This window comes from Pristis pectinata, chromosome 29 (assembly GCF_009764475.1).
Source record: "Pristis pectinata isolate sPriPec2 chromosome 29, sPriPec2.1.pri, whole genome shotgun sequence".
Lineage (NCBI taxonomy): Eukaryota > Metazoa > Chordata > Chondrichthyes > Rhinopristiformes > Pristidae > Pristis > Pristis pectinata.
The window spans coordinates 232,595-245,726 of NC_067433.1; the positions used below are offsets into that span (position 1 = coordinate 232,595).

At 45.6% G+C, this 13,132-nt stretch overlaps 1 protein-coding gene across 1 annotated transcript in view; it reads right to left on the minus strand.

Annotated features, from left to right (window-relative positions):
• gmcl1 (germ cell-less, spermatogenesis associated) overlaps positions 1-13,132 on the minus strand; it is a 138,174-nt gene that overhangs the window by 22,210 nt on the left and 102,832 nt on the right. The gene's annotated exons all lie outside the window — the stretch shown is intronic.

The following is a 13,132-nucleotide window of genomic DNA, read 5'->3' on the forward strand; positions in this document are numbered from 1 at the left end:
ATAGCCTTATCACAGTGGGGTAAAAGCCGTCCTTAAATCTGGTGGTACAGAGTCCAAGGAGGGGAGGCTGGTGTCCGTGATGTGCTGGGCTGTGTCCACAACTCTCTGCAGTGTCTTGCGGTCCGTACCAAGCCGTGATACATTCAGATAGGATGCTTTCTATGGTGAACCATAGAACCATACAGCACAAAACAGGCCCTTCGGCCCACCATGTTGTGCCGTCCATCAAACCACCCTCACACTACCTAACCCCTTCCTCCCGCATATCCCCCCATCCCACACTCCTCCATATGCCTATCCAACAAGCTCTTGAACCTGTTCAATGTATCTACCTCCACCACCACCCCAGGCAGTGCATTCCATGCACCAACCACTCTCTGGGTGAAAAACCTCTCCCTGACATCTCCCCTGAACCTCCCACCCATAACCTTAAAGCCATGCCCTCTCGTCTTGAGCATTGGTGCCCTGGGAAGGAGGCGCTGACTGTCTACTCTATCTATTCCTCTCAGTATTTTATATACCTCTATCATGTCTCCTCTCATCCTCCTCCTTTCCAGTGAATAAAGCCCTAGCACCTTAAGCCTCTCCTCATATTCAATACTCTCTAATCCAGGCAGCATCCTGGTAAATCTCCTCTGCACCCTCTCCAACGCCTCCACATCCTTCCTACAATGAGGCAACCAGAATGGAACACAGTACTCTAAGTGTGGCCTAACTAGAGTTTTGTAAAGCTGCATCATCACCTCGCGGCTCTTAAACTCAATCCCACGATTTATGAAAGCCAACATCCCATTGGCCTTCTTAACTGCTCTTTCCACCTGTGAGGCAACTTTCAATGAACTGTGAATATGAACCCCCAGATCCCTCTGCTCCTCCACACTGCCAAGTACCTTGCCGGTTACCCAGTACTCTGCCCTGGAGTTTGTCCTTCCAAAGTGTACCACCTCACACTTCTCCGGATTGAACTCCATCTGCCACTTGTCAGCCCAGCTCGGCATCCTATCAATATCCCTCTGTAAGCTCCGACAGCCCTCCACACTATCCACAACACCGCCTATCTTAGTGTCGTCCGCAAACTTACTAACCCAGCCCTCCACCCCCTCATCTAAGTCATCTATAAATATCACAAAAAGTAGAGGTCCCAGAACCGATCCCTGCGGGACACCACTAGTCACTGCCTTCCAATCCGAGGGCACTCCTTCCACCACAACCCTCTGCTTTCTACATGCAAGCCAATTCCTAATCCACACAGCCAAGCTTCCTTGGATCCCTTGGCCCTCTGACCTTCTGAAGAAGCCTACCATGAGGAACCTTATCAAACGCCTTACTAAAATCCATGTAAACCACATCCACCGCACTGCCCTCATCAATCTTCCTGGTCACCTCCTCAAAGAACTCTATCAGGCTTGTGAGGCAAGATCTTCCCTTCACAAAGCCATGCTGGCTGTCCCTAATCAGTCCATGATTCTCTAGGTGTTCATAAATCCTATCCCTTAGAATCCTTTCTAACAGCTTATCCACCACAGACGTGAGACTCACCGGTCTATAATTCCCTGGCTTATCCCTATTACCTTTTTTGAACAAGGGGACAACATTCGCAACCCTCCAATCCTCTGGCACCAGTGGTGCATTGGTAAAAATTGGTGAGAATCAAAGGGGACAAACCAAATTTCTTTAGCCTCCTGAGGAAGTAGAGGCGCTGGTGAGCTTTCTTGGCTGTGGCATCTACGTGATTTGACCAGGACAGGATGTTGGTGACGTTCACTCCCAGGAACTTGAAGCTCTCAACCCTGTCGACCTCAGCACCGTTGATGTAGACAGGTGCCTGACACCGCCCCCTTTCCTGAAGTCAATGACCAGCTCTTTTGTTTTGTTGACATTGAGGGAAAGGTTGTCATGACACCATTCCACGAAGCTCTCTATCTCCTTCCTGTACTCCGACTCATCGCTGTTTGAGATACGGCCTACAACGGTGGTATCATCTGCAAATCTGTGGATGGAGTTAGAGCAGAATCTGGCCACACAGTCATGAGTGTATAGGGAATAGAACAGAGGGTTGAGGATGCAGCCTTGTGGGGCACCAGTGTTGAGAATAATCGTGCCTGAGGTATTGCTGCCTGTCCTCACTGATTACAGTCTGTTGGTTAGAAAGTCAAGGATCCATTTACAGAGAGAGGTGTTGAGCCCTAGGTCTCTGAGTTTGGTGACAAGCTTGCTTGGGATTATTGTATTGAAGGCAGAGCTGTAGTTAATAAACAATAGTCTAAAGTAGGTGTCTTTACTGTCCAGATGCTCCAGAGCTGAGTGTAGGGCCAGGGAGATGGCGTCGGCTGTAGACCAGTTTCGGCGATAGGCGAATTGCAGTGGGTCAAGATTGTCTGGGAGGCTGGAGTTGATGCGTGCCATGACCAATCTCTCAAAGCACTTCATGATGGTGGATGTCAGAGCCACTGGTCGGTAGTCACTGAGGCATTTTACCTTGCTTTTCTTCGGTACAGGGATGATAGTGGTCATCTTAAAACAGGTGGGAACCTGAGATTGAAGCAGGGAGCGGTTAAATATGTCTGCAAATACTTCTGCCAGCTGATCAGCACAAGGTCTGAGCACACAGCCAGTGACACCATCTGGGCCAGGTGGCTTCCTCGTGTTCACTCTCCGGAAGACTGATCTTACGTCCTCAACTATGATCACAGGTTCAGCAGCATTGGAGGCTGTCAGGGTGGATGGTGACAATCCACTTCCCTTCTGTTCAAAATGCACATAGAATGCGTTAAGTTCATCAGGAAGGGATGCGCTGTTGTTAACTACGCAGCCCGTCTTTGTCTTATAGCCTGTTATGGCATGTAAGCTCTGCCATAACCCTCAGAGATGCTGCTCAACCCACTGAGTTCCTCCAGCAGATTGTTTGTTCCAGCATCTGCATCTCTTGTGTCTCCAAGCCAACGATCAATATTTTTGAATTTGATCAGTACCTTTTTTTTAACCAAAGGTATAAAAATTAGGGCAGGTGATTAATACAGCTCTGCCTTCAATACAATAATCCGAAGCAAGCTTGTAACCAAACTCCGACACCTAGGACTCAACACCTCCCTCTGTGACTGAATCCTTGATTTTCTAACAAAGAGACTGCAGTCAATGAGGATAGGCAGCAATACTTCCAGCATGATTATTCTCAACACTGGTGCGCCACAAGGCTGTGTCCTCAGCCCTCTACTCCCTAAACATTCATGACTCTGTGGCCAGATTCTGCTCTAACTCCATCTACAAGTTTGCAGATGATACCACCGTTGTAGGCCGTATCTCAAACAGCGATGAGTCGGAGTACAGGAAGGAGATAGAGAGCTTAGTGGAATGGTGTCATGAAAATAACCTTTCCCTCAATGTCAACAAAACAAAAGAGCTGGTCATTGACTTCAGGAGAGGGGGTGGTGTACATGTACCTGTTTACATCAATGGTGCTGAGGTCGAGGGGGTTGAGAGCTTCAAGTTCCTGGGAGTGAACATCACCAACAGCCTGTCCTGGTCAAGTCACGTAGATGCTACGGACAAGAAAGCTCACCAGCGCCTCTACTTCCTCAGGAGGCTAAAGAAATTTGGTTTGTCCCCTTTGACTCTCACCAACTTTTACAGATGCACCATAGAAAGCATCCTGTCTGAATGCAGCACAGCTTGGTACGGCAACTGCTCTGCCCAGGACCGCAAGAAACTGCAGAGAGTTGTGGACACAGCCCAGCGCATCACGGACACCAGCCTCCCCTCCTTGGACTCTGTCTTTACCTCTCGTTGTCTTGGTAAAGCAGCCAGCATAATCAAAGACCTCACCCACCCGAGATATTCTCTCTTCTCTCCTCTTCCATCAGGTAGAAGATACAGGAGCCTGAGGGCACATACCACCAGACTGAAGGACAGCTTCTACCCCACTGTGATAAGACTATTGAACGGTTCCCTTATACAATGAGTGGACTATGACTTCACGATCTACCTTGTTGTGACCTTGCACCTTATTGCACTGCACTTTCTCTGCAGCTGTGACACTTTACTCTGTACTGTAATTGTTTTTACCTGTACTACGTCTATGCACTCTGTGCTATCTCAATGTAACAGCACTGGGTAATGAATTGACCTGTGCGATTGGTATGCAAGACAAGTTTTTCACTGTACCTCGGTACAAGTGACAATAATAAACCAATACCAATACTAAAAGAAAAGAATCAGACATGATCTCTTTGTATGGTGGAAGAATTTCAGAAGCTAAACAGCCCATTCCTGTTCCTAGCTTCTCATCCTCCCAAAGCACATCAACGTTCTGGACTCATGTCTTTAATACTAAGGCAATCCCTGATTCTTACAGTGAGTAACCAGCACACTATATTACTCAGTAAAGCTCAAAAACAAAACAATAAATCACATTGATACAGCATCTTTAATGTCCTGAAGCACCTTACAGGAGAATAAACAGTTAAAATTTGACTGAGTCACTTCTAAAAATGTATTGGTAGAGGTGAGTGAAGCTTGGTCAGTGGTAGTGCTAATCTTTGGTGACTGCCTCTCAGAAGCACAAATTTTTTAAAGCAGTTCTGTACCAATTATTCTTTGGATGGTATGCACTAGGATAAGTTAACTGAAACCTGATTCCAGTTAGGATTCTCTAGGAAAACGTTATAAGATTATAGATTGTAATGTCCTCTGAAATATGGGACACTGAGGGGTTGATAAATCCCCGGGGCTGGATGAGATCTATCCCAGGTTACTATGGAAAACAATGGAGGAGATTGCTGGAGCCTTGACGGAAATCTTTACATCTTCATAAATCGCAGGTGAAGTACCAGAAGACTGGAGGATAGCTAATGTTGTTCCTTTATCTAAGAAGGGCAACGGGGATAAGCCAGCTAACTATAGGTGAGTGAACTGTAGGTCTGTGGTAGGGAAATTATTGGAGAAATTCCAAGGGACAGGATTTATGTACATTTGGAAAGGCAGGGACTAATCAGGGATAGTCACTGGTGCTTGTGTGGGAGAAATCCTGCCTCACTAATTTGATTTGAGTCTTTTGAGGAGGTAACTAAGACAACCGATGAAGACAGGGCAATAAACATTGTCTATACGGACTTCAGTGGGGCAGTTGATAAGGTTTCGCATGGTGGGCTGGTCCAGAGGTTAAGGCACAAGGGATCCAAAGTGAGCTGACTAATCGGACCCATAATTGGCTTGGTGGTAGGAGGCAGAGGGTAGTGATGCAAGGATGTTTTTCTGATGGGAAGTCTGTGACCAATGGTGTACTGCAGAGATTGGTGTTAGGAACCTTGTTATTTGTGATATACATTCATGACTTGGATGTGAATATGGGAGCCATGACTAGTAAATTTCCAGATGACATGAACATTGGTGGTGTAGTGAATAATGAGAAAGGTTATCTACGGCTACAACAGGATATAGATCAGATGGAAAGTTGGGCAGAGCAGAGCATCGGCAGGTGACTTTAATCCCGATAAGCGTGAGGTGATGCATTTTGGGAAGTCAAATGGGGTGGAACATACACAGCAAATGGTAGGGCACAAAGGAATACTGATCAACAGAGGGAACTTGGCATTCAAGTCCATAGTTCCTTGAAAGCCACAACAGAGGTCTGTCAGCAGTTCTGGTTGCCACAGTATAGAAAGGATGTGATTGCACTGGAGAGAGTGCAGAGGAGATTCACCAGGATGTTGACTGGATTAGAGGACATTAGTTATGGGAAGAGATCAGACAGGCTGGGTTTGTTTTCTGTGGAGTGAATGAGGCTGAGGAGTGACCTGATAGAAGTACATAAAATTATAAGAGGCACAGAGAGAGTAGATAGAATCTTTTTATCATCAAAAACAAGAGGGCATAGGTTTAAGGTAAGAGAAAGGAGTTTTAAAGAAGATATTTATTTATTAGTCACACGTACATTGAAACACATAGTGAAATGTGTCTTTTTGCGTTACTGGAAATCTGCTCCACTCTTCTGGCACCAACATAGTATGCCCACAGCTCCTAACCTGTACGTCTTTGGAACGTGGGAGGAAACCGAGGCACCTGGAGGAAACACACGCAGACACGGGGAGAACGCACAAACTCCTTACATACAGTGGCAGAACTGAACTGGGTTGTTGGCACTGCAATAGCATGACACTAAGTTTTGTTTTTACACATAGCTGATATTTGGAACTTGCTACCAGGAGAGCTGGTGGAGTCAGATACAATCACTACATTTATGAAACATTTAGACAGGCACTAAAGTAGGCAAGGCATAGAAGTATATGGACCCAATGAGGGCAAATGGGATTAGTGTAGATGGGCCAAAAGGTCAGCATGGATGTGGTGTGCCGGAGGGCCCTTTTCTTATTGTACAACTCCATGACTCTACAGCAGACAAAGAAGTAGAAATCTGCATTTTATTACTTGTACTAAATATAAAATGGCAGATATGCATTGAAACTGGCCTCAATAAAAAATTAATTCTGGAAGCAGTGCAATGCACCACCACTGCTAAATTGTGTGTCTGGCACAAGTGACCAAGGATAAATTCCAAACTCAGTTCTGAATTGTTTCAAAATGGATTTTATTCACCCAACTGATCTCATCCCTGAGCCACGTGACATCATGCATTGGATTGGAATTTGCATCTCTAAATTGTGAGCACATCAATTTCCCTGTTACCTATGAAGCAATGTTCTAACAATACCTGGGCCACATTAGGGCTTCAGCCCCTAATTTAACTGTGATTTGCGAGAAAGTGCAGCTTTAGAGTCATAAACTCTCCAAAGAATTACACAAACCCAACTTCCTGCTGCATCAACATTTGAATGTGCTTTGTAATTAAAATTCTATTCTGCAGTGCAATTGAATCATCACTCCTCACCTCTTTCATTGAGACATTTAATTAGACTTTTTAATTACAGCTACTCTATAATGTTCTTATACATCAGGTAAGAGATAATGGAAGTCATTTAAAATCCACAAAATTGAAAGAATTTATCAAGAACCAACGAGTGTTTGTATCTGGTATTTTAGAAAGAGATCATATTACTTTAAGATTACTTCTCAATAAATGAGGGAGAACTTTACCCTTGAGGCCTGATCTACCAGTGGAACGATTACTCCTTCATGTCCTTTCTACCTCTGGGATCTTTACATGTAGAAACTCTCATGATCTCTGAACTCTTCACACCCTGGCCTCTTATGCATCCTTGATCTTTGTTACCCCATACTCGATGCCCTGCATTCAGCTGCCTTATAAAGTCATAACCTACTGTCAATGTTACTTCCCTTACCATAATTTTTAAACATGTCAGTTGCCTTCCCAATTTGTACCCATGTTTCCCTAAACCAGAATTCTATTTCTGAATCCCTCTGATTAACATTTCTTCAGTATCAAAGTGGCTAATGACAGCTCATGTGATTATTTCACAAAGGCAGCCTATCTCATTTTTCTTCTCAAACTACCTGCAGATTTTGACATGGCTGATCACATTGTCCTCCATCAATGCCTCTCTACTGTAATGCAATTGACTAGGACTGCACTTGCCTTGTTCCTTTCTTTCTCTGGTCACAGCCACAGAAACACCAGCAATGGCTTTTCTTCGTATTTCTGAACGAAATCTTCTGGTATTTCCAATGGATCGATCAGTGGCTCCCTTCTATTTCTCATATATATGTGGCTTCTTGGCAACAACATCTGAAAACACCATGGCATTTTCTACATGCCTGTTGGTCTGCTGCACATCTTTAACAGCCTCTTTAAGTATGTGGATAGTATTTAAACTGGATATAGAAATCCTCCCAACATTCATTATCCATTGTCAGTGAGCCAGGGCAATGGTATGCTCCCCTTGCATGATGTGATAAGTGCATCTGGTTGCAGCTCCCTAAGGACTGTGTTAGGGAACTGGAGCTGGAGGACTTTCAGATAGACAGGAGTCACAGGGAAGCAGTCACATCCAAGTTGGAGGAGGCAGGTAGCTGGGTGACTGTTAGGAGTGGGAAAGGGAACAGGCAGTCAGTGCAGGGCACCCCTGTGGCTGTTCCCCTGGGGCAGGGGATGGTTAACCAGGGGAAAGCCACAGTGAACATAGAACATAGAAAACCTGCAGCACAATTCAGGCCCTTTGGCCCACAAAGCTGTGCCGAACATGTCCCTACCTTAGAGACCTATAGCCCTCTATTTTTCTCATCTCCATGTACCTATCCAAAAGTCTCTTAAAAGACCCTATCGTATCCGTCTCCACCACCATTGCCGGTAGCCCATTCCACCCACTCACCACTCTCTTGAGTAAAAAAACTTACCCCTGACATCTCTATACCTACTCCCCAGCACCTTAAACCTATGTCCTCTTGTGGGAACCATTTCAGCCCTGGGGGAAGGCCTCTGACTATTTACCCGATCAATGCCTCTCATCATCTTATATACCTCTATCAGGTCCCCCCTCATCCTCCGTCGCTCCAAAGAGAAAAGGCCGAGTTCCCTCAACCTGCTTTCTTAAGGCATGCTCCGCAATCCAGGCAGCATCCTTGTAAATCTCCTCTGCACCCGTTCTATGGCTTCCACATCCTTCCTGTAGTGAGGTGAACAGAACTGAGCACAGTACTCCAAGTGGGGTCTGACCAGGGTCCTATATAGATGCAACATTACCTCTCGGCTCCTAAATTCAGTTCCATGATTGATGAAGGACAATACACCATATGCCTTCTTCACCAGAGTCAACTTGTGCAGCTGCTTTGAGCGTCCTATGGACTCCGACCCCAAGATCCCTCTGATCCTCCACAATCAAGAGTCCTACCATTAATATTATATTCTGCCATCATATTTGACCTACCAAAATGAACCAGTTCACACTTATCTGGGTTGAACTCCATCTGCCACTTCTCAGCCCAGCTTTGCATCCTATGTCCCGCTGTGACCTCTGACAGCCCTCCATACTATCCATAACACCTCCAACCTTTGTGTCATCCACAAACTTATGAACCCATCCCTCCACTTCCTCATCCAGGTCATTTATAAAAATCATAAAGAGTAAGGGTCCTAGAACAGACCCGAGGTACACCACTGGTCACCGACCTCCATGCAGAATACGACCCTTCAACAACCACTCTTTGCTTTTTGTGGGCCAGCCAGTTCTGGATCCACAATGCAATGTCCCCTTAGATACCATGCCTCCTTACTTTCTCAATAAGCCTTGTATGGGGTACCTTATCAAACACCTTGCTGAAGTCCAGAAACACTACATCTACTGCTCTCCCTTCATTGATGTGTTTAGTCACATCCTCAAAAAATTCAATCAGGCTCGTAAGGCAGGACCTGCCCTTGACAAAGCTATGCTGACTATTCCTAGTCATATTATACCTGTCCAAATGTTCATAAATCCTGTCTCTCAGGATCTTCTCCATCATCTTACCAAACACTGAAGTAAGACTCACTGGTCTATAATTTCCTGGGCTATCTTTACTCCCCTTCTTGAATAAGAGAACAACATCCACAACCCTCCAATCCTCCGGAACCTCTCCCATCTCCATCGATGATGCAAAGATCATCGTCAGAGGCTCCGCAATCCCCTCCCTCGCCTCCCACAGCAGCCTGGGGGTACATCTCATCCGGTCCCAGCGACTTATCCAACTTGATACTTTCCAAAAGTTCCAGCACCTCCTCTTTCTTAATACCTACTTGCTCAAGCTTTTCGGCCTGCTGCAAGTCCTCACTACAATCACCCAGATCTTTTTCTGTAGTGAATACTGATGTATTCATTAAGTATCTCTGCTATTTCTTCCGGATCCATACACACTTTCCCACTGTTGCACTTGATAGGTCCTATTCTTTCACATCTTACCCTCTTGCTCTTCACACACTTGTAGAATGCCTTGGGGTTTTCCTTAATCCTGCCTGCCAAGGCCTTCTCATGTCCCCTTCTGGCTCCCCTAATTTCCTTCTTAAGCTCCTTCCTGTTAGCCTTATACTCTTCCAGATCTCTGACATTACCTAGCTCTCTGAACCTTTTGTAAGCTTTTCTTTTCCTTTTGACTGGATTTATTATAGCCTTTGTACACCAAGGTTCTTGTATCCTACTGTAACTTCCCTGTCTCACTGGAGCATGCCTATGCAGAACTCCACACAAATATCCCCTGAATATTTGCCACATTTCTTCCGTACTTTTCCCTGACAACATTTGTTCCCAATTTAAGCTTCCAATTTCCTGCCCGAGCGCCTCATAATTCCCTTTACTCCAACTAATCACCTTTCTAGTCTGTCTGTTCCTATTTCTCTCCAATGCTATCGTAAAGGAGATAGAATTATGATCACTATCTCCAAAATGCTCTCCCCACTGAGAGATCTGACACCTGACCAGGTTCATTTCCCAATACCAAATCAAGCACAGCCTCTCCTTTTGTAGGCCTATCCACATACTGTGTCAAGAATCCCTCCTGAGCACACTTAAACTCCACCTCATCTAAACCCCTCACTGCACGGAGATGCTGATCGATATTTGGGAAATTAAAATCTCCCATCACAACAACTCTTATTATTGCACCTTTCTAGGATCGGCTTCCCTACCTGCTCCTCGATATCCCTGTTACTATTGGGCGGCCTATAAAAAACACCCAGTAAAGTTATTGACCCCTTCCCACAGAGAAGGGGCCTAACCTCCACCCACAGAGATTCCGTAGACAGTCCCTCCATAACGTCCACCTTTTCTGTAGCCATGACACTCTGATCAACAGTGCCACTTCCCCACCTCTTTTGCCTCGCTCCCTGTCCTTTCTGAAACATCTAAAACCCAGCACTTGAAGTAACCATTCCTGTCCGAGCCATCCAAATCTCTGTAACGGCCACCACATCGTAGCTCCAAATATTTATCCAAGCTTTAAGCTCATCTGCCTTGTTCACTATACTCCTTGCGTTAAAATAGACACATCTCAAACCGTCGGTCTGAGCACGTTCCTTCTCTATCACCTGCCTTTCCTCCCTCTCGTACCGACTACAAGCTTTCTCTATTTGAGAGCCAAACACCTCTTCCCCAGAGTCTCTAGTTTGGTGCCAGGCAGGCACCGATTCTGTCTTTTTGGCTCAGAAGGGAAGGGGGGAGAAGAGGCGAGCAGTAGTGATAGGTCAGGGGAGCAGACAGGAGGTTCCGTGGACAAGAACAAGACTCTCGGATGGAATGTCACCTCCCAGGTGCCAGGGTCAGAGATGTCTCGGATCAAGTCAATAGCACCCTTAAGGGGGAGGGTGAGCAGCCAGAGGTCATGATCACCCCTCCCCCTTTAACACCTCCCCCCCATCATGTCTAAAACAACAGAACTCCAGAACACTGAGTGGCCAGCCCTGCCCCTCCTGCAACCAAGTCTCACTAATGGCTACAACATAATTCCACATACGGATCCATGCTCTAAGTTCGTCTGCCTTACCTGCAATACTTCTTGCATTGAAATAGACGCAACTCAGAACATTTGTCCCACTATGTTCAATCTTTGAGTTTCCATCTTTGCTCAGTCTTAACATCTACTTTCCCCACAGCCTCTCCACTTGCTGCCCTGCCCATCTGGTTCCCACGCCCCTGCAGCTCTAGTCTAAACCTCCCCCGAGCAGCAACAGCAAACCTTCCCACAAGGATATTAGTCTCCCTCCAGTTCAGGTGCAAACCATCGCATTTGTACAGATCCCACCTGCCCTGGAAGACAGCCCAATAATCTAAAACTGTGAAATCCTCCCTCCTGCACCATCTGCTGAGTTAAACTATATGATCTTCCTATTTCTTGCCTCACCAGCACGTGGCATGGGTAGCAGTCCTGAGATCACCACCTTGGAGGTCCTGTCTTTTAACTTAGCATCTAACTCCCTGAACTCACTTTGCAGGACTTTTCCTGCCTATATCATTGGTATCAAAGGATAGTAAGAGAAAAATTTGGTCCCCTTGAAGATCAGTGTTGTCATCTATGCGTGGAGCCAAAAGGGATGGGGGAGGTCTTAAATGAATTTTTTGCATCTATATTTACTCGAGAGACAGACAGAGAGTCTATAGAACTGAGGAAAAAGAGTAGTGAAGTCATGGACTGTGTCCGGATTACAGAAAAGGAGGTGCTTGCTGTCTTGAGGTGAATTAACGTGGATTAATCCCCAGGGCCTTACGAGTTGTCCCCTCAGACCTTGTGGGAGGCTAGTGCAGATATTGCAGGAGCCCTAGCGGAGATATTTCGAACATCCTTAACCACTGGTGAGGTGCTGGAGGACTGGAGGCTAATTTTGTTCCATTATTTAGAAAGGTTTTAAGAATAAGCCGGGAAATTATGGAGCGGTGAGCCTGAGGTCGGTCGAGGGTAAATTTTTGGAAGGTATTCTGAGGGACAGGATATATAAGTATTTGGATAGACAGGGCCTGATTAGGGATAGTGAACATGGCTTTGTGCGTAATAGGTCATATCTGACCAATCTTATAGAGTTTTTTGAGGAGCTTACCAGGAAGGTTGATCAAGAAAAGGTGTTGGATATTGTCAAAGGCCTTACTGAAATCCATATAGACAAAGTCACACATGGGAGGCTGGTCCAGAAGGTTAAGTCACTTGGCGTTCAGGACAAAGTTGTTAATTGGATTCAACGTTGGCTTTGTGGGAGAAGCCAGAGAGTGGTAGTAGGTGGTTGTCTCTCTGACTGGAGGCCTATGACTAGTGGTGTGTGCAGGGATCGGTGCTGGGCCTGTTGTTGTTTATCATCTAAATTAATGATTTAGATGATAATGTGGTAAACTGGATCAGCAAATTTTCAGATGACACCAAGATAGGGGGCGTAGTGGACAGCGAGGAAGGCCAACAAAGCTTGCAGCATGATCTGGACCAGCTAGGAAAATGGGTTGAAAAATGGCAGATGGAATTTAATGCAGACAAGTGCGAGGTGATGCACTTTGGGAGGACAAACCAGGGTAAGAGTTAAACAGTGAATGATAGGGCACTGAGGTGTGTGGTAAAACAAAGGGACTTGGTAATACTGATCTATAATTCCTTGAAAGTGACATCACAGATAGATAGGGTCATAAAAAAAGCTTTTGGCGTACTGGCCTTCATAAATCAGGGCACTGAGTCGTTGGTGAGGCCGAATTTGTAGTATTGTGTGCAGTTCTGGTCA